This window comes from Drosophila gunungcola, unplaced genomic scaffold (assembly GCF_025200985.1).
Source record: "Drosophila gunungcola strain Sukarami unplaced genomic scaffold, Dgunungcola_SK_2 000022F, whole genome shotgun sequence".
Taxonomy (NCBI): domain Eukaryota; kingdom Metazoa; phylum Arthropoda; class Insecta; order Diptera; family Drosophilidae; genus Drosophila; species Drosophila gunungcola.
The window spans coordinates 1,019,577-1,040,697 of NW_026453202.1; the positions used below are offsets into that span (position 1 = coordinate 1,019,577).

The 21,121-nt window shown below is 35.1% G+C and overlaps 1 long non-coding RNA gene across 2 annotated transcripts; it reads right to left on the minus strand.

Annotated features, from left to right (window-relative positions):
• Positions 1-6,129: 6,129 nt before the first annotated feature.
• On the minus strand, positions 6,130-8,304 carry LOC128263843 (uncharacterized). Of its 2 annotated transcripts, XR_008268538.1 has the most exons (4): positions 8,099-8,304; positions 7,713-8,037; positions 6,239-7,283; positions 6,130-6,200 (listed from the first exon to the last, which is right to left on the minus strand). It is a non-coding gene; the product is annotated as an uncharacterized LOC128263843 (long non-coding RNA). The 2 variants fall into 2 exon arrangements; XR_008268537.1 differs by lacking the exons at positions 6,130-6,200; positions 6,239-7,283 and having other exon boundaries at positions 7,306-8,037.
• Positions 8,305-21,121: the final 12,817 nt, after the last annotated feature.

The window sequence follows — 21,121 nt, forward strand, 5'->3', positions numbered from 1 at the left end:
AGTTAAAAAAAACAAAAAATTTCATTTGACTGGGTCATCAAAAAAAAAAAAAATCAACGTAAAGTTGGTGCCTTGTTTCGTTCTTATGAGTAACGAATTGGACCGCAAGGAATAAACGAAAAATTGTTAGTGTATAGCAAAATGTGCTCAGCAAGCTTACCTATGTGCCGACCCTCACATCTCCATAAGCATGTGCATTTACAAAAACAATTGTGTTCCATGTGCATAGGCGTGAGCACCCCTGATTTAAATGCAGGATAATTCCTTTTTATACCCTTGCCGAGGGGATTTCAATTTCAGTCAGAAGTTTGCAACGCAGTAAAGGAGACATTTCCGACCCTATAAAGTAAATATATTCGAGATCAGCATCACTAGAAGAGTCGATCTAAAAATGTCCAACTGACCGTCAGACATTTTTTAAGCTATCTGCGTAATTCTTTTCCAAAAGTTGTCTTCCTATAGCAGTAGTTAATAAGTCAAACCAAGGCGGATCGGAGGACTATAGCATAGGAACAATAGAAAAATAATTGAAAACAAATTATAACTTTTCTGTTTATACCCTTGCAGAGTGTATTATAATTTCAGTCAGAAGTTTGCAACGCAGTGAAGGAGACGTTTCCGACCCTATAAAGTATATATATTCTTGATCAGCATCACTAGTAGAGTCGATCTAGCCATGTCCGTCTGTCCGTCTGTCCGTCTGTCCGTCCGTCTGTCCGTCCGTTTATATGCAAACTAGTCTCTCAGTTTTAAAGCTATCTGCATGAAACTTTCCCAAAAGTTGTCTTTCTATTGCAGGTAGTATATAAGTCGGAACGAGCCGGATCGGACGACTATAGCATATAGCTCCCATAGGAACAATCGGAAAAATAAATAAAAAAAAAACTGCTGTTTTTTAATGGTTAATCGTTAAATATTGCAGAATTACGGTTTAAATTTCATCAAAATCGTACGACTATAACATAAAGCTCCCATAGAAACAATAAAAATATTAAAACAATTTTTTTTTTAAATTTAACTTTTTTAGTTTGTAATTTTTTTTTTTAGAAATTCTTTTTGATTAATTAATAATTTAACAGTTCGAAATTACGCTTTTAATTTTATTTAAATCGGAAAACGATATCATTTAGCTGCTATAGGAACTATCAAATAATTGAGCTGCAAATCATCATAGCTTCAAGTCAATCTTAATTTTAATATTTTCAAGAATATTTAATTTTTGCAATAGCTGCAAGGGTATATGAACATCGGCTTGCCGAAGTTTGCTTCCTTTGTTGAAAAATTATTTTGAACATGTAAATGGTTTAAAACTTCAGAAGTACGCTTCCAGTTTTATTTAAATCGGAAAACGGTTATGTAAAGGTGTAATAAAAACGATCGAATAATTGAGCTAAAAATGGTAGTAGCTTTAATTTTTTAAACATACATGCATATAAATCAAAATTTAGATGTTTTAAAGAATATATAATTTTTGTAAAAGCTGCAAGAGTATATAGACTTCGGCTTGCCGATGTTTGTTTCTTTTCTTGTTAGTTATTTAAATATTTTTTCAGGATTTTATAAATACTTTTTAAGTTGAAACAAACAATCCATGTAACAACTTTGACAAATCTAATGAGTATGTAGTGCATATTTGATAACAGTTTTGATTACTTATTGAATTGATCCCAATAATTTTTTTGAGTGGTCGTGCCTCCATTTTTAAGTAAACTTCGTCTGCGTAAGAAATACTATAATCGGCATCCCAAATGTCTAGCTTTTATAGTTTTCGAGATCTCGACCTTCATACAGATCAGGAAACGCTTCTACCAGTACGAGTAACGGGTTTAAAAAGGATTGGGGTACACCCACAAACAAAAAAATGTTGGTGGAATCAATTTAAAAAGTTATCAAAACTGGAAAAGTTTCTTTGTTTGGTAAATTGTCAGCTTGATGGGGTGGCGGAGTACTATTTGCCGTGGAGGAACTCAAAACTATTGAACTTATCAGTATAAAGTTAAAGTGTTCTTGTAGTTTTGTCTAAGTAAAGACAAGACTATTTTTTTTCGATGATTATTAGAAATTTATATAAAAAATTATTCCAGATTATAAATATTGGATTATATTTTCACCCGCAATCCGTTAAGCAGTCAGTTTATTTAACTAATTAAGTGTTAATATCCAGAAGGACGGTAAAATGCGGGTTTTCCAGAACATTTTGTGATATACTTTTTTTTTTTGAAAGTGGTTAATTCATAAATAATTTCTTTATTTTTTTTTTTAAATCTCTATAAGGGTTGAAATTATGTCAACCAGGGCGCACCTTTTTTTTTAAACACCACCACACCGACCTGTATCTAAACGAATTTTGTTTTGTTTTTTCTTGTTATTCTTTTTATACCCTTGCAGAGGGTATTATAATTTCAGTCAGAAGTTTGCAACGCAGTGAAGGAGACGTTTCCGACCCTATAAAGTATATATATTCTTGATCAGCATCACTAGTAGAGTCGATCTAGCCATGTCCGTCTGTCCGTCTGTCCGTCCGTCTGTCCGTCCGTTTATATGCAAACTAGTCTCTCAGTTTTAAAGCTATCTGCATGAAACTTTCCCAAAAGTTGTCTTTCTATTGCAGGTAGTATATAAGTCGGAACGAGCCGGATCGGACGACTATAGCATATAGCTCCCATAGGAACAATCGGAAAAATAAATGAAAAAAATTATAACTTTGCTTTTTTAATTTTTTGTTTAGTTCTTCGACATATAGTAATGGTAAAATATTTCCGATTTACCTTTTAAATTTCATCAAAATCGGACGACTATAGCATATAGCTCCCATAGAAATAATAAAAATATATAAAATAACTATCTAATAATTGAGCTGCAAATCATCATAGTTTCAATGTTTTTTTTTAGCACATACTCAAGTAAATCATAATTTAAATGTTTTCAAAAGTATTTAATTAATGCAATAGCTGCAAGGGTATATGAACTTCGGCTTGCCGAAGTTTGCTTTCCTTCTTGTTTATATTCTCAAAATGTTAACAATTTTTTTCTGAATTTTTTTAATTGAAAAATCAAAAAACTTGGGCTCTATACCAGAATGCCCCCTTAAGTGAAGGCCGTCCTCGGACTTCCCCAGCGTAGATTTTAGAAAAACTGATAACTTGTTCTGACGGAAACGAACGTAACGGCGACGAAGATGTGGCACACCGTAACGGTTACTAATGTAATACCGCTGCTCAAAAGTGGCTCTGTTAAATTTTTTTTTTTAAGACGGTCAATGTGTTGGAGATTTTACAGGCTAAGCTCGTAAGGGAGAGGCAGGTTGAGTTGTTCTTTGTGGCTCGTGATATTCACCAGACACTACATGTTTTTTCTTCATAGTTATTTTGAAAATAAGTCTCGTTCACGAGAACATGGCTGTCGAAGGTTACCAAATAGTAGGGCCTAAATTATTGCGTCTAGCCACAGACGCAGAGATGCAATGAAGCAATCCAAGTGTAACTAAGCCCTTAGTTAAGTGTCCAAGATACCCAATTTCGTCCAGATTGTGCCGTTCGTTTGAATTAAAGAAAACTTTGTCGCCGACTTAATAACTTTTAAAAATTCTTTTTTTGTTTATTTGATCTAGGGTTTTTTCTTGGCCTTTCGAATTCTGTAGATCTCGAGTGTATTGCATCTATAGGCGATTTATTAGTTAGTACCTGGATCATTTTGTTGCATCTACTTGTTGATAGTAGGATAACATCCATTATGTCATGCATTTGTTTTTCAATTTTTAAGGTGTGTAAGGGGTGTGCATTCGCAATGCTTATGTCAAACTTATTTGAGAGTCTCGGAGTTTAATTAACTTTTACTACCACAATAAAATGTGTGTGCTTAGGAAAAGTTTACAATATTTTATAGCTGGATTCCATTGGCGAATTAAAACGCATTTAGCCTAGTGTGCATTTATTAACACAGGGAATCCTAGAAGGCTAAATGCATCAGTATAAATAAATGCGATTAAAAATCATTCGCCCCGAACATTTTTAGAAAAAATACCGGAAAATGCTAATTTTTAGCGATTTTTTCTATGAGCAAGGTTGGCGCAATTTTTGATTTCTTTCGAACATAAAACTATTTTTTATAAAATTTACTGAATACAAGAGCGCAAGCTGAAAATTCTGCTCGCAGTACCACAATAAATAACTGCTGGATCTCTGGCAGGAAATAACTCCCACACAGACTGGGATCCTTGCCCTTTATAGAAACTGTGTTGGTCTCTTTTGCAAACCCGTCAAACAACACCATCAGCTTCTCTTCCTTGTTGTCCCAACTGGCAAATGCCTCGGTCGCATTATGGATGTCCTGCTGAGCATTGAAGAGTTGAGTAAACTCACACATATTCATTATTTTTAATTATTTTCCTTTGGATTTGCCAAACAAACAAACAGATCGGAGAAGCATTAGCTAAATGCTAATGCGCAAATGGAAAAAGTTTGCTAATGCGGAAAATATCGAATTTAGAAAATTAATCAATACATCTAAAAATGAGTTTTCTGTCTGTTGAAAATAATTTCACGAGCTAGTTACGCGCGTGACCTTTAAAGCATGGTGGGCAATTAATAGAGTTCGTGAAGGAAACACAAATAACTTAATATATTATATATACATTAATAAAAATAAAATTTGCAAATATGTTAAAATTTTATTTTCAGAACATATATATAGAATATATTAGAATATATACATATATACATATAAATATATAATTAAATTTATTATAAAGAACACGAAAGGGTTTATGCAGCCAGAAATTGATGTACACATTGGCAAGATAAGAGGATGGTAATTGCGGTTTGTGTAAGCAATCGAAAGAATTTTATGATCCACACAACTAAATAATTTTTTATTTATTAAAAAAAGACGCCTCATACAATGTGTGCTTATATTTTATTTTTTTTAAAGACAATTAAAATTACACTGCAAATCATTAAAAAATAAATCAACAAAAGATCACTAAACATAACATTTAAAACAAGTGTCCTAAAAGCCCGCTTCCCTTAAAAGCAATCGTCGGTAGGGTATGCAGGCACCAACCGCTCGCAAAACATCGACAAAAGCTGATTTAGTTTGAAGTTTTCTCAACCATTGCAGAGCAAAAATCCCGAATGCTCACGAAGTGCAGGGGCCTGCTGCTGAGAGCCCGGGGGGCCTACCGCTTTCAAATTTTTGTGACCAAATTCGTTGTATGAAATGATTAGTGAAAATGGTTAGTGGTTATAGGCAATGGCGTAGCCCTATAAAAATAGATTACGTTATAATTAAAGCAAATCAGATTTAACGAAGTAGATTGACACCATCTCTAAAAACAATCAATATCAGACTGCTATCCGAAACGAAGTTTGACATCGTCAGCAAACATTAGTGCTCGAGAGTGTGTTATGACAGAAGGAAGGTCGTTGATCAAAAAAATTGTTGAAATACGCGTCGAGTGACACCTAATTTACTTTTTGAAAGTCTAGCTTATAAAATGGGAAAAGGCTAGAATTAGTTTAACTTTGCACGGCCATAATCTGTAAACTCAAAAAGCTACAGATAAGTGATGTCGTTAAAAAGGTATTGTTAAATGCTAATCACGCTTTCTTTACAGAATTGGTCTACATACAATACTTTTAGAATGATTTTTGTTTTTTTTTATGTTTTTTTTACATTTTTTTTTGCAATTTATTTAAAAACGGATTTAACGATTTGGAATTATTTTTTTACGTATATAGCCCTTGAGATTCCTCAAATTTTAGTATATAATAAGTTTCCGAATGTAATTAAGCGACAAAAACAGCCACTTTTTTCAGTTCAGAGCAGCTAACTAATTTAAAAATGAAAAGACGCTGGAAGCAATGCCTAATCGCAACGGCACTATTCTCTTGCAAATCGAATAATCCGGAGAGAACTTATATAATAACATTTAACCTAATGCTGACACTGAAACCAATAAAAAGTGCACTCGGTATGCCATGAGCAAAAGGCGCGAAAAACAGCAACAGCAGCAGGACGAGCGCCGACTCTACGTTGCCCGAAATATCGCTTATTTTTCGTTCATATCAACGGAGAGAAAAAGCAACGCAATGTCGTTGACCGCGGCCAAAGTAGCCCGCTCTCTGTCCCCCCGACTTTAATACCCAAGCAGCGCTGCCGCTGCTCTGTCATGGAGCTCGCAATGCACATCTCCCCTCCTACTAATCGATGCACTGACTACGTCAGCATTTGCAGTCACTAGTACGGAGCCCTTAGTAACTACCGTTGCATCAATTACAACAATAACTACTTCAACGTCAGTGTAAAGGACTCCCCTGAAAGAATGCTCCTGGAACGCCAATTGCGTATCCCATCACAAATTTGAACTTCAGTTCTCAACGGAGAATTTAAATTTCACGTCCAGGTAAGCGAGTCTAACTAGATTTCCACCCAAATACAAAATCTATTGCGATAAAGCTGTTACATTTTTCCCAGTGTGGCAGAAAGAAAGCTGACTTTACAACATGACGGGTAACCGGGGGTTCGACCAAGCACATTTACGTAAGACCATGGAATTTCACAAAGCACAAGCGAAGTGAATTGCTCATAAAGGTCAATACCCTAGTTTCACAAGTCTAGAAGACTTTTGTACCCAAATGGCCTGAATTCGACTTCACACCGGAGTATTTGATCTGGATGCATTGAAGAGAACAGATTTGGGGCTGAACGGGCATTTCATAGGAACGAAATTCACCTCTTACCACTCTTGGCACTCAGAAACCTTTATAAGGGGACTGCAGATCAAGGAAAAAATGAAAAGAACAACTGTGAACCGCCGAAATATCCGAGTGACATCGCGCTGTAAAAGTGATAGCGATCTTATGGACTTGTAAAGGACCAGGACCTTGCGAAAATCTAAAGGCTTATTCGAGTGGATACCTAAAATTGGTTAATTCGTCTTCGATCTTTGGGTCAAGGATATTTTTGTCCTTGAGTGTTAAATTCAACAACAACTGCAGCAACAACGATTGCAGGAAAATAAAACACATGAATGAATTTCAAATATATTAAAAATAATACATTAAAATAAAGATTGCATGGCTCGCGCTGATTTAGGCACATTAAATATTGTTTTCTGGTTATGTTGGAGAGGTAAGAAGCCACGACGACGCTTACGCCGGCAGAAGGTGATTGAGCATCGGACGCTTCTTCCTCGGCTCATGTCCATTGGACTGGGCACTAATAGGCCTACGTAACAGAAATGGCGCCCAACTTCTTTTCCTTGAAGCATCAAAATGCAGTATCTGAATTGAAAGAGATTATAAATCAGAATATATACGCATTATATTTTTCCTGTCCTTTAAATAATATTTAACAATTAAATTATGTGCAGACTTTCTTTTTGTTTAACATAATACAAATTTAGCTACTCTTTTTGGTCGACCCTGCCGGTTGCACTACGCCCAGTCTCTTGTGAGGCTCGAGTCCAGAAAGAGTAGGGTCACAGACATTTGGCGAAGGTACAGTAACCGGACATAATTTTCGAATACATTTTAGTCATTATATTTTAGTTTGCCGGTTGGGGTAACGGTTACGTCACTCGATTGGAGATCCAGGACTGAAAGATGGGTGAGGGAACTGACGGAAGCCGTGCAGCCGACGCTGTCGGATGCTTTAGGTTATGCCCAGTCTCTTGTGAGGCTCTATCCTGTATGGAATCCACAACTACATACTTAGGCGGGTGGACGATCTAAGTTCCTCTGGACGACGCTGCCGGTTGCACTAGTCTATGCCCGGTTTCCTGTGAAGCTCAAGTCCAGAGAAATGGGAAAAATGTTGAGGATCCCAGGCCGGACATCGATGTCGAATACATTATGGTCATTATATTATAATTTATCGCTCATAGAAATAATCGACAGCAAGACTGGACCACTACCAAGCCAGTTTTATAGGTATATAGGTAGCCAGCCTGACTTCCGACGACGGGTGGGAATTGGTTCGGACAGATCCGTGCTAGGAGTAGCCTGTTCCAGTTAGGAACCGCAGTCAATAGGCTCTCTGAACAGTAAAACAGGAGCGGTTAGTTAAGCGGAACTACATGCGCAAAACATTAACTTACACTCCCATAGGGATTAATTTTTTTGTATGGGGACTTAAGTATCGGCCGAATTCCTGACTGAAAAGCACCCTACCGTAATTCAGCACCTCTTAAATTGTATTCATATAGCAACGAAACTCGATTACCACTTATAAATCAAAATATATACATAATTAAATTTCCGAACCATAAGTTTAATATATAAAAAAACTTTATTTAATTTATTTTTAAACTGGTTACAAATATTTTTATTTTGGAAGAACACCGACTGTCTTAAGACAAGTCTCAAACTAAACTCTCTTCTTAACTTAAATTTCTTTGACGATCATACCTCGGGTTTGAGCTTTAGAGCTTTCCATGAGTGGAGTTGGCTTTAATTGAGTGAATTTTCAAATTGCCCTTTGGATTGTTGATTGATAATGCACCAGCTACTCAATACGATTGTTTAGTCTAGAATCTTGGGGATTCGTTCGCATGGTAATTTTCCATTGAGGGTCCGAAAGTGTGGGAACGGACTGATAACGTAATTTGTTTCTTTCTGGATGTTTAGTCTAAGGCTTGGGTACATTTGCAATTAGATGTTGGCTGATTGGGGTACTAAGGGTGTAAGTGTGTGTGGGCGTGTGGACATGTGCATAGAGTTATTTGGGATTATGGATATGTCACTCCCCCATTCTTTGAATTTGGCCTGACCTCAGGTGGATAGGGTTGGATAGAAACATTACATTTTCTTCTTTGTTAATTTGGTTTAATAGATCGTTTACAATTTCTGTACTTTTTTGTGTTTCTTCCTTTCATTTTACATATTTTACAATAAGTTTTCTTGGTAAGCTCTTAAATTTATATAATAAGTACAATAAAATGCCTGTAATAATGATTACAAAAGTTGTTAAAGTGATTATTTGGAATACATTATAATATTTTGAGTGTGATTCTTGTATTTCCTTTGTTTGAATAAAAGATAATGGTTCTAATTTTGTTACATTATTATTTACGTAAACGCTCTGTGTGTAATTTAACATTGTATTTGAAATAGTGAATTTACCTTATTTTACTGAACAATTAAGGATTTTAACAAGGTTATTTCCAACTATAAAAATTTCTTTATTAATACAATTTTGATTTAATAATGTTTTAGGGATATTCCATGTCAATAAAATATTTTCTTTCTTAATTATTCCATTTATACATTCGTCAAATACAATTTTTTCTGTTTCTTTTTTAAATACTTTTTTGGCATATAAGAAATATTTGTCGAATATATTTTCTATTAAAATATTCTATACATCGGGATAAGGAATAATTTCAAAAACGGGAGATTTAACTATTATTTGTGTCTGTTTTAAGCCAAGTGGAGGTTTTGATTTTCAACAATTTCTCAGGGTTCACGTTCTTTAAATAATCATGTTTTAATAATTTTGGATTGAATAAACCTAATCTTGTCAGCTGCATCCCTAATTCAATATCTTCTACATATTCTGTAAAATGTTGTAGATTAAATATTAAAACGCTGACTTGTTCCCTTTCCATTTCCATTATTTATGACATCAATAACCATGTTTAAATATAGTGTCTACTAAATTATTAATTTTTTCTTCCATCTCATCTTTATCATCTTGGTCTAATGTTCCGAATAGGTATTTATAAACTGATTCTATGATATTGAATAAACCTCTCTTACTTTGTTTTGCTAAAGTAATTCCATTGATTTCTCTTTTAAGTATTTCTACTAGATATCGGATTTGTATTATGTCACAAAATTCATTAGCTTTTTTCAAAAGACTTTCGAAGGTTTGTTCAGTTTTTTTTATGTTTACTCTTAGAAAATGATATTCATAATTAATCGGGATATCTATTGATCCTGTTTTAAATACAAGATATCCGTTTTGGGCCTTAATGGAATTTATTTCGATGCTCTGACTGATTAATATTGGAATTATAGTTGTTAATATTATGGAGAAAATCATTGTTTTCATTGAGTTGTTGTTGAGTCCGTTCATTTTCTTCCGCTTGCCTGGAGTTATCATAATATTTACTTTTATTAATTTTCTTCTTATTTTTAAATTTCGATTTATAATGAATAATCTTTCTTCCCCTATTTGTCCTTCAAAATGTTTTTTGTCTATTCATCTTAAGGTTCTGTCTTCTTAAATGGACTGGTAGTTTTGGACTTTGCTTAAGGTGCTTGTATATATTTCATAATCATTACGTTTTTCATTTAAGTTTTCAATTCTATTTATTTTATTTTCTTGTGTGTTATAATCAGGAGTTCCTGCATACATAAATATGTGTGCTGGTATTTGATTTGTAGTATTATGTTTTGTTTTATGATTATAAATGTACAAAATTAGTTCAAACTTGGTATGCCTATTTTCAATGTCTGGTTAATTCTCAATTTCTCTTTAACCATTTTATGAAACCATTCCACGTCTGATATACCGTTTTTACTTGTTGTTATTTGAATTTGTACTCCTTCTGAATTTAACCAATTGTGTAAAGCTACACACATAAATGCTGAATCTTTATCTGCTTTGATTTCCTGTAGTTTTCCCATTTCGTTATGTTTTTATTTTATTATTTATTTTTTATTTTTCGTTTGCTTTTTGTAATATAAGGATGTCTGAATTGTAATGGAAATATATTGCACTCATTTTAGTACATAAGTATTCTTTAATTATTTATTTTGCTAAAGTTTCAGTCACTTCTTTGTAAATAATTTGAATTTTTAATTTGTGAAAATTACGTGTTACTTCTGTTTTATTCTCATCTCCTTTAATTAACTCGATTTGACGGGAAAAATAAATAAATGGTCTTCTCTCTGGTTATCTTTTTGAGCACTGTGGGCTGTTTCATTTGTACTACTGGCTGTTTCTTCTGCAATGTTTTCCTCGTCTGTAAACATATTTTCTTTTATTTTGGTCCTGGATAACGCGTCCGCTACATAATTCTCTTCTTGGCAAATATTTAATATGATTTTGTGACAATACTGCTTATATAGCCATGTCGCTTGCGTCCGTTGTTAGAGAAAATGGTTTATCAAAGTCGGGATAAATTAAAATTTGGTCTGAAGTAATTAAAATTTTCATTTTTTCGAATGCTTCTATGTAGGGTTGGTCCTTAGCATTAATTATGTCAATTTTCTTTAATAGCATTGGCTATGGTTTTACGATATCTGCTAAAACAGGTATGAACTGTTGATAAAATCCACAAAATCCTAGAAATGAATTCATTTCTTTTGGTGTTTTTGGTATTGGGAAATTTATTATGTCACTTATCTTTTTTGGATTCGGTTTAATACCTGTAGTAAATACTATGTGGCCTAAAAATTCTGTTTCTTTTTTCATAAATTCACATTGGCATCACGTTATTTTTTAAATACATTTTTCAATGATAAAACATGTTCTTCCAATAAAGTGGAGAAAATTATAATAACATCTATATATACCAAACAATCTTTATAGATTAAATCTTCAAATAAGTGGTTCATACATTTTTGAAAGGTGGCAACTCGTTTTAATTGCCAAATGGCATTCGTGTATATTCGTAATGACCGTGTTTTGTTGAGAATGCTGTTTAAGCTATTGACTTTTGTTCCATTTGGATTTGATGAAATCTATTGGCTAACTCTATGGTAGTGAAATTTTGGCATCTTCCCAATTTGTCCATTCTGGGTATCGGAATGTTATCATTGATAGTGGTCTCATTTAAATTTCTGTAATCTTCTACTAATCTATACTTCATCTTGCCTGACGCATCTTTTTTGGAACTATCCAAATGGGTGAACAATAGGAAGATTTTGATTTACGAATTAGTCCCTGTTCAATCATTTTATTTATTTGCTTATTAACTTCTTCATCAAAGGTTTGAGGATATTTGTATGGTTTCCTATCTATTGCGTCTTCATGTTTTGTTTATATTGAATGTACTATACTTGTAAAAGTAAAAAATTCACTTTGTACTGTATGTCATTATATTCAAACAAAACTTTCTTTAAACTTTCTCTTTCTTCTTCGTTCAAATGTTCTAATCTGTATTCATTGCATTCTTTCAATTCGTTATTAATGGCAAAATTAAATGATTGATTTTTTGATTAAGGATTAAGGCATTCTAATGCGGTCTTATCCTCTTCACTTTTTTTTTAACTGATGGTGGACTAAGGCATTTTACTGCGGTCTTGTCCTTTTTATAACATTTTCACCTAATTTTATGTAAATTAATGTGTCTCCTAACATCACTGTTGTTTCTTCTTCATAGTTTATTTTCGCTTTACTTTCTTTTAAATAATCTCTACTATTGAAATGTCATAATTCTCAGAAAATGTATGTAAATAAAACTTTTGTTTAACTGTGCGGTTTTTTTCATGGACCCAATGTTATACTTTTATTTATTTCCATTGATCCATTTATTATGAATACTTTTAATTTCTCAATTTATTCTTCATTATTTCCAAAATTTTTCGTCATTAAATTGATAGATAACCCTGTATCTATCTTAGCTCTAAGAAGTTTTCCTTTAATCATTACTCTGACGTATGGGCTTCACTTTCTGAATCTGAAAATTTACGTCCATTCTATTCTGTGCACTGTCATTTTCTCGTTGCCTCTTAACAGGTGTATTCGGAGAATTTTTGGTTGATGGCTGGAAATTTAAATGGTTTTGGGCCCTACCTTGATCTAGGTTCCTGATAATGAGGGGGAATTTGATTTCTGTTTGGTGAACTTTGAGGATTTGTTGAATTTGTTATTATTTCTTGGATAATTATTATTGTTGTTTCTTGGATAGCTATAAAAATGGGAATTAAAGGGTCTGCATCCAAATGACCTAGGACCATTGCTGCTTCTTTTAAATGACAAGTGTTTTTATATCTTTTTTGGATAAGGAATTATAAAATTTATCGGAAAATTTCCTTTCGATACAATCCCTAATTGTTTTCTTTAAAGAACTTGTGTAAATTAACTTGTCTGTTGAATCTGATTTTAATTCTATTAATTATATACACAATAAACTTTTGAAGATCTGGTTTTAAGTTCATTTACGAACTTACTGATGCTTCTTTGATAAGGGTTGTCACGAACGTGTTGTTAATGTCCTCGTATGGCCTGTGATCCTAGAAAGCTTTAATTAGGGCAACTTTTGCAGATTCCCATCTTTTGGATTTCTCCTCTTCGATAACTGCTTGCGCGGATGATGTGGATTTGACGAGCATCTTGAGCAGGGTAAAGTTGCAGTAAATACTCTGGCAATGTAGCGACTTAATTCCGATGGATTTCCGTCGAAATAGGGTAGGCTGTTACTATTCCATTGACTTCAATGTTGGGGCACCGGTGCTCACACAGGTTTATTCATAAAATTATGATTTCAGGGGTCCGCGGTAGTCGTTGGGTCATCTCCTCTTCAGTTGGGGAAACTTCTTCTTTTATTTTTTTTTGGTAGGAGGTTAAATAGTTTTTTTTTCCAATGTGGTCTTAATTTCTTTTGAGTGAGTAGACGTGTTGGGATTTTTTTTTTATTTCTATCAAAAACGAATTCAGATTGTAGTTTTTTAGCCGTAAATCATGCGGGTGCCGGAATTTTTACCTAGAGTAACCATTTCGGATGCACTACTCTTTTATTTGACTTTTAGTTTTTTGCACTCCACTGCGTTTCTTTCCCAACACAACACTCAGATCTTATTTTTGTTGTTGTTACTGTCGTTCTTGGTCGATATAAAAAACCTCCAGGCTTACGGTCGCCAAATAAAAAGGTCACGGTCGCCATATAAAATGGATTTTAGTCCATCCCAAATGATGTTTAGACCATCAGCATCAAGAATCTTTTATTTAATGTTCTTTAATTCTATTAAATTGGCGCATATAAGCTATGCAGAGACGCCGGCAGAGCGGTGTTCGACGCTTAGGTATAGAGGGTATATATAAGTAAGACTGACGGAGGGTCGCCGCGGGAGAGAGGGGTACGATGTTCATTTGGAGACAGAGCGGTCGCGCATGGCAATTATGCTGACTCTGCAATATCCAGACCAAGTGCACTCACTCAAGAGCGGTCATATTACCAAGCGCTTTGGGAACTGCTTGTGTCGTATGTATGTAAGTATTGTGGTCAAGTGCTACAATGTGTTTGTACTTATATTAATGCATAATACCGAGTACAGTGTGCATTCGATATGTGAACTTACTACAAATCACCTTTCTTTCCTTAATGTCGATTGAATTCCAATTGGGCGATCTATTCTTCAATATTTTGAATAGACAATAGACTCTTTGGTGACGACTTCAAACTCCTCGCTTTCGCAAATATACGTTTCTTTGATTCTATTACATGCTTGTTTAGTATTTTATCATTGCTTATTGATACGAATTTAGGAATAATTAATAAAATGTTTTACTTTTTGGGTAACGGAATAACATGATATAATTGGTTTGATTTTGATCAATAAGGAACTGCTCAATTTTATTAAGTCCTGTTTCTAATAAAATAAATTTCGGAAAAAATGGAAGTTGTTCTATTAGAATGCTTTCTGCTATGTTAGTTAAATGCTCTGCCAACATGTCAATATTATAGCTTTTTCTGTTTAAATGCTGCAGCATGTGAATTTCATTATGCTCTGGAGTCAATTCTCTAAATAAATTATACATTATCTTGTAGTTTTTTATGATTAATTGTATATATCTTTGCTCTTTATTTATATGTATCGTTATATTCCTGGACCTGGTAAGGGTTTCTTGAAAAAATGTCTCTGTTCAGCTGACTCCTCTTTAAGAATCTTTGTGCCATTTCTAAGCTCCATGTTTCCTGATACTGTTTTTATGACGTTTTCCTTTCTATTCCATTAAAAATTTCTCTCTTTATTTCTTGTACCTGGTCTAATTGTCTCTAATCTTATTCTTACTTGCTGTAATTTTTCTATTATTATTTTAACTGCTTCTCCCGAAAATCTCACATTCTCTACATCGGTTAGTGTCTTTTCCATCTGATCTATGTTGAACTCATTATTTTTAAGATTATTGACATGATTAAATACCTTTGACCCTACAACAACTCTCGCTTTTCCCAAATTCAACTTTGCGATCGCTCCCTTCTTCTAAATCTTCGAATGTCCAAAGTCTGTCCGTGGGTCGAAATGTACCTTTAATTTATAAAGCATTAATTATTGTTTTCGAATTTTTTTTCTTAGTTTAAACTTGTGTATTTTTTGTTTCCTCCTTGTCCTACAAGTAACTCCCATATCTTGCTCAATTTAATGCGTAGTGTTTTCTTTTCTACAAACAATGTCTGCTTTCTGAAACTCCAGTGGTTCTTCCCTTTCTTTGTTCAATCTATCCGTTCTCATTTTCTTTGCCTCATCTAGCTGCTACCGAACTCTTTAATAAAACTCCACTCGATACTCATTAAGCTTTTTCAAGTATTCGTGTCCTGTATCAAAGGTGATTTCTTTCTCAGAAATGTGCGTCTTTCCCGAAAAGAGTTCAAATGGTCTTAATTTGGTAGTGGCATGAATAGAACCGGCATACATTAGAAACACCTCGTCCCAAAAACTGCTCATGGTCACATTCTAATTTTAAATCTTTCATAGTCAGTGTCGAATTTAATCTTTCTACCGTTGAATTGCTAGAAGATTGTTGAAAAGACGTTACATGTATTTCGATTTCATACTGCCTGCAAAAATCCTTAAAAAATTGATGCGTACTTAGCACCTTGGTCGCAAATTAGCTTCTTAGTAACATATGGTGTTTACGAATATTTTCATACCATATCTAGTTGTAAACCTAGAGAATTTGTCTATAATTGTCATGACATAGTTTTTGTTAATTATATATTAATCAGTATGTACAATATCCAATGGATTCATATCTGACATGCATTTGTTTATGACCTGAGCAACCCTGTTTTTCATATAAGGAAAATAGATTACACGTCTTTCCTTTCTCTCCCCATCAATGTCTGTTATTTCTTGCATAATCGTTAAGCACTTTGTACAACCCACTCTTCTTAAAATATGCATCAAGTGATTCTTGAATTTCCTTAAAAATTCCGTCAGGGGCGTTAATCGCACACATTCTATGTGGCTTAAATAGTTCTTTAATAATTCTTGCAATTTGTTCTTTTTTGAAATTTGGTTCAGTTATCACTCTTCTAGTTTTGTTTCCTAAGGGTGATATTACCATCTTATTTGATTTCGGCCCGATCTCAAATATTAGTTAAATATATTGAAATCATTTTACGGCTCTTCTCCCACTTGAATTATTTCTTTACAACCTACACCCGTATGGGCAGCATTTGCACACGTAGCTTGGTTAGAATCCAAATCCATATTGTTAATTTGTAGTGCTACTCTACTGAGAACGTTGGCTACTACATTTTGCGAACCCTTCTTATAAATCATTTCATAATCAAATTCCAATAGTTGCAGATTCTACCTCACTAACTTGGAATTGGGCTCTGGGCAATCTGTGACTATTGTGAATTTGTAACCGAACAAGTATGACCTGAAGTGTTTTGTTCCCCAAAGTATAGCCAACATTTCTTTCTCTTCCCTAAATGGTGTCAGCATTTTCGTTTTGTACAAAGGTATCTCTGTTATATGGTACTACTGACAATGGTGCTTCCAAGGATAGTTTTCTTTTACTGTCCGTAAAGTTAACCACCTCTAGTTCTACCTATCCTCTTATTGCATGGTAGACCCCACCAGTAATCTGCACTCCTACTTCTTCCAGCACCGTTGCGTTTATCAAAAATGCACCGTTATTCACCGAAACAGGTAGCATTATAATTGTTTTTGATGCCTCTTCTAAGTAAGTCGGTAACTAACCCTCTCAACTGGTCCGGAATAAATTCTCTAGAGCAAACCTATCATCTATTCTTCTATGGGTATATCCTATTCAATAATCCGTAAAAACAAGAATGAAAATTATATAAGTAAAATTCAAAAGGCAAAAATCCTCTTCATCTATGATGTTACTAAGCTCCCTCTCTAATGTATTAATTTGTCCCTTCCTTGAATGTCCAGAATGCCATTCTTTTGCATTCCTCGAACCTGACGTGGAGCATTCTGCTACTTTTTGCTTCGGCCTAATTGCTCGTCTGTTGAGGCTAGAACTACTCCCAGTCGTCTGGTCATCATGACGCCTATTTCCACCTGTTTCGTCCCTACTCCTGTACTCTTTTGTCCGCAAAGTGGGTGATTAATAACTGTTTGATCTCGTCCCAGTTTGGATACGATTTAGATTTCACTAGGACATCATCTGCCTTTATCTGAATATTGTTTCTTATTTGCCTCAGTACTAGAAGCCCCATGAGAGTTTGGTCTGCTCCCCTAATCATCAAGAAAATCTCCTCTGCGTTTAATATGAATTCGTTAAGCTTCTCTGCACTTCCTTTGTAAACATGTATGACCTTATGACGTCCAAAAGCTTTATTCTTCCTAGCATATCGATCTCGGTTACTGGGCTACTAACTCGGCCTCCGTCCTTGCTACTCTATTCTTATATCTTGCCGTACTTGAAGTTGTAGCCTCTACCTGTAGGTGCTCCGTAATTGTCGGCAAGCCTGTGGCCCTTTAAGACTTTGCTTCTAGTTAATGGCCTCAGTGACTCCTAAACCTTGTTTAACTTGGACATCTATTTCTCCGTTTTCTTCTTAAAATGATATAATGGGTGTTAATTAATAATAGTGTGAAATTCCTTAAAATGCTCTTATTTTTTCCTACTCAGTGTATGTGTGTAGTGTAATTTGTTATTTTTGCTAACACATTATTAACAAGTTTTTGAATAGCTCTGGAAGTGTATTGTGTTCAAGTTAAATAATTTTTGCTTTTTTATTCTGCGTTATGCAGTGGCGTCAAAATCAAAAATCATACCGTTCTTTTCTCTATTCTGACCACCCTTGACCACCCTTCTGCTAGCTTTGTAATCTTCTCTAATATTTTCTTTTCTTGACTTTCTTTAGCACATTTTTTTTTGTTGGCATACAAGGATGGTCCGTTACACAAGGATTGTCCTTGTTTTCGTGTATGCTTAGGAGTAATCAAAGATCCCAAATATTGGGGTATTAAGTGCAGGGCAGGTAAAAGCTTGTCAGTATTTTTGGGTTGTTATAAGAGGCGCTCGTGTCTATCACGGCCAATAATCCGCTGGTCCGCTGCTTGCCGTCCGCGGATACGTCGTTGACCCAATGGTGTAGCAAGACGTCTAGCCAGACGGTTCGTGTGATCTAGCACTCGGCACTCCCGTGTCCTGAAACACACTTTTTCGACATAATGGTGCCAGTTCTCACCCAGTATCCTCCTGAGAGCCTTTGATATGCACGATTGTTCCCTTTTAAGAGATGAATCACAGGCTGTGCCCCAGCAAGTTGTTCTCCAATTTAACGTCGGGAGGACAATGTTCTTGAATATTTGCAGCTTAGCCTGAAGGGTTAGTCCGCTACGTGGTCGAAGAAGCCAGTCCATTTTGTCCAGTTTTGATCTAGCTAAGTCACACATGCGGTCAATTTGCCCTTTCCAACAAAGGAGACGGCTCAATGTTACACCAATGTAGGTCACCTTGTCTTCATGCTTAAGCCTATTCCCATCAAGGTAGAGGCTACGCGAACGGCTAGGGCGAAGAGCAAATGTGGCGTGCTGCGTTTTGTCGAGGCTCAGTGCGATGTTCCACCGATAAACCCAACACTCGAATTCATTTAAGAATGTCTGGACACGCTGGGAGGCAGACGATGGGGTACTAGTATCTGCAAGAAATGCAGTGTCATATGCATAGGTGGTCAGGAGCGTACTGCGTGCAACTGGGCTATGAAGTTCCGACATATAAACTGTATACGGGACCGAACCAAGGACGCTTCCTTGCGGGACCCCAGCACAAATTGGACGTTGTCCAGAACGTCTTCAGATATCTTTAAAATGGCAGTTGTACAACTTCTGTGCTTTTTAAAACCTGATTGCTTGCAACTAAGAAGATTATTGTTCTCCAGGTGAGTTTGCATCTGCAGGGCAACTAATTGCTCAAAAGACTTTGCAAGGAAAGGCAAGATGGAAATGGGTCTAAATTCATTTTTTGATTTCGGGACGGGCAAAATTTTAGCAATTTTCCAGCAATCAGGAAACATTGACTTAGTAATAACTGCATTAAAAATATGGGTAATATAACAAATTAGTTTTGGAAGCAACATTTTTATAAATTTGGGACTAACATTATCTAGACCTTCTGCATTTGATTTAACTTTAAGTATACATCCAAGGACATCACATGAACGTACACACATAAAGCTAAAAATAATATCACAGGATGTTGTTGAGTTCAGGTACAAATTATGTGTAGGAATGACGGAAGGAACCTCTGAAAATTTCTTATTAAGGGCGTCTACATCAAGGTCCGATTTAGTCATAGCATTTTGTTTTCCCATGCCTAGGCTTCTCAAATCCTTCCAAACTTGACCAGGAGTCTCTGCATTGGCAAATTTATCATTATAAAATCAACGTTTCGAGGAACAGATCGAGTTTGTGACTAAGTTTCGCAGTTGTTTAAAAATGATGTGCAGGCTTTCAGTTTTTTACCTTTTCCAGCGTTTGTAGGCATTATCCCGCAGGCGAATTTGTTTTTTAATTTTAAAATTAAACCATGGCTGTACGGCAGGTTTTTGTGTTTATGTTCTTAATGGAACACAGTGTTCAAATAACCCGCGAATTTTGGATTTAACTAAGAGAAGTTGATCCTGTGGCGAAGTCAAGTCATAAATATTTGTCCAGTCATAATTGTCAAATTCAGTTAATTGGTTGTTGAGATTAATTGATTTATAGTCCCTATTGTTAAAAAATCGTGTTGAATTGTCAGAAATAAAATCCTATGTCATAAATATCAAGTCATGTTTAGAGAACGCTGGCACACACAACTGGTCATAGAGAAGAATTTATGACGGTTCACTAACAAAGAAAACATCTAACAAAAAGCTACAGGTACTTGTGAAATGTGTAGGTAGTTGGCAGTTTACCAAGTTTAGGCCAAGAGAGTTAAAGTCATTTTGTACACTTTGTTCTCTGATCATGTTGCTGTTAAGATCTTCAGCCAGGATTACGTTTTCGTACGCCACAGATATGTCTGATACGGACTCTAAGAGATCAGTATTTTCGGTCGATCGTTGGGGTCTATAAATACAACAGATAAACATTTGTGACTTGAAACTAGGATCTACGACTTCCACAAACAAATATTCAACTCTACCTTCGATAGGGTTTGATTTAATAAGCTTCGTTGTTGTTTACAAAAATCGCCACACCACCTGCGTGTTTTAATCTGTCAGACCTATGCAACACGTAGCCATTACATTCATTTTTAGAATGCCCAAGTTCTTGACATCGGAAACTAGTACCAGTCATCTTGTGGCGAAAGGGAGGTGGACGGGGATTATAGTTATAGTTTTTATAATTTTAGCTTGAGAAGAGGCATTGCTTGGTGATACCGCAAGAAAGTTAAGTTGGACAGGCTCGGATAAACCATAGCCAAGCTCAGACATGGTGATTGGATCAATAGTCATTGTATCATCGTAATCATCAGACAGAATAGCAAAGCTATTGTTCTTCCCTACTACATCTTATTCATACTTCCACCGCTTACGTCCAGATTTTTTCTTTTCGTGAGGTTATTTACCTGTGTCAGACGCTCCTTAATCCAATTGGGAGTAGAAGGATTCATAGCCGGAAAAGATTTATTGTTTGTCACATTCAAATGAAGATTAGCAGGTGCCAGGTTCAAAAGGATTATCAAAGTCTTGAGCTTCATTGGTTAAATTGTCCGAGTTGTCAGCGAGGCACCTATCAAAGGAAATCGCCTTGGAATTCCTAGAGGCTTGGTTGACGACTTTTTTGACAACTTTGTCTTTATTGACCGGCTGCGCCAGTTAAAAATCGGTTCCCCTTAGGGATGTATTTGGTTTCCAATTAATGTAATTTTTTGTTTTAAATAAACGACTGCCTTGTTTGATATTGAAATTTAGATTCATTTTATTATGGCATGTTGGTTCACTTGAAACCCCAACCCGGAATTCTTGGTTTTTATT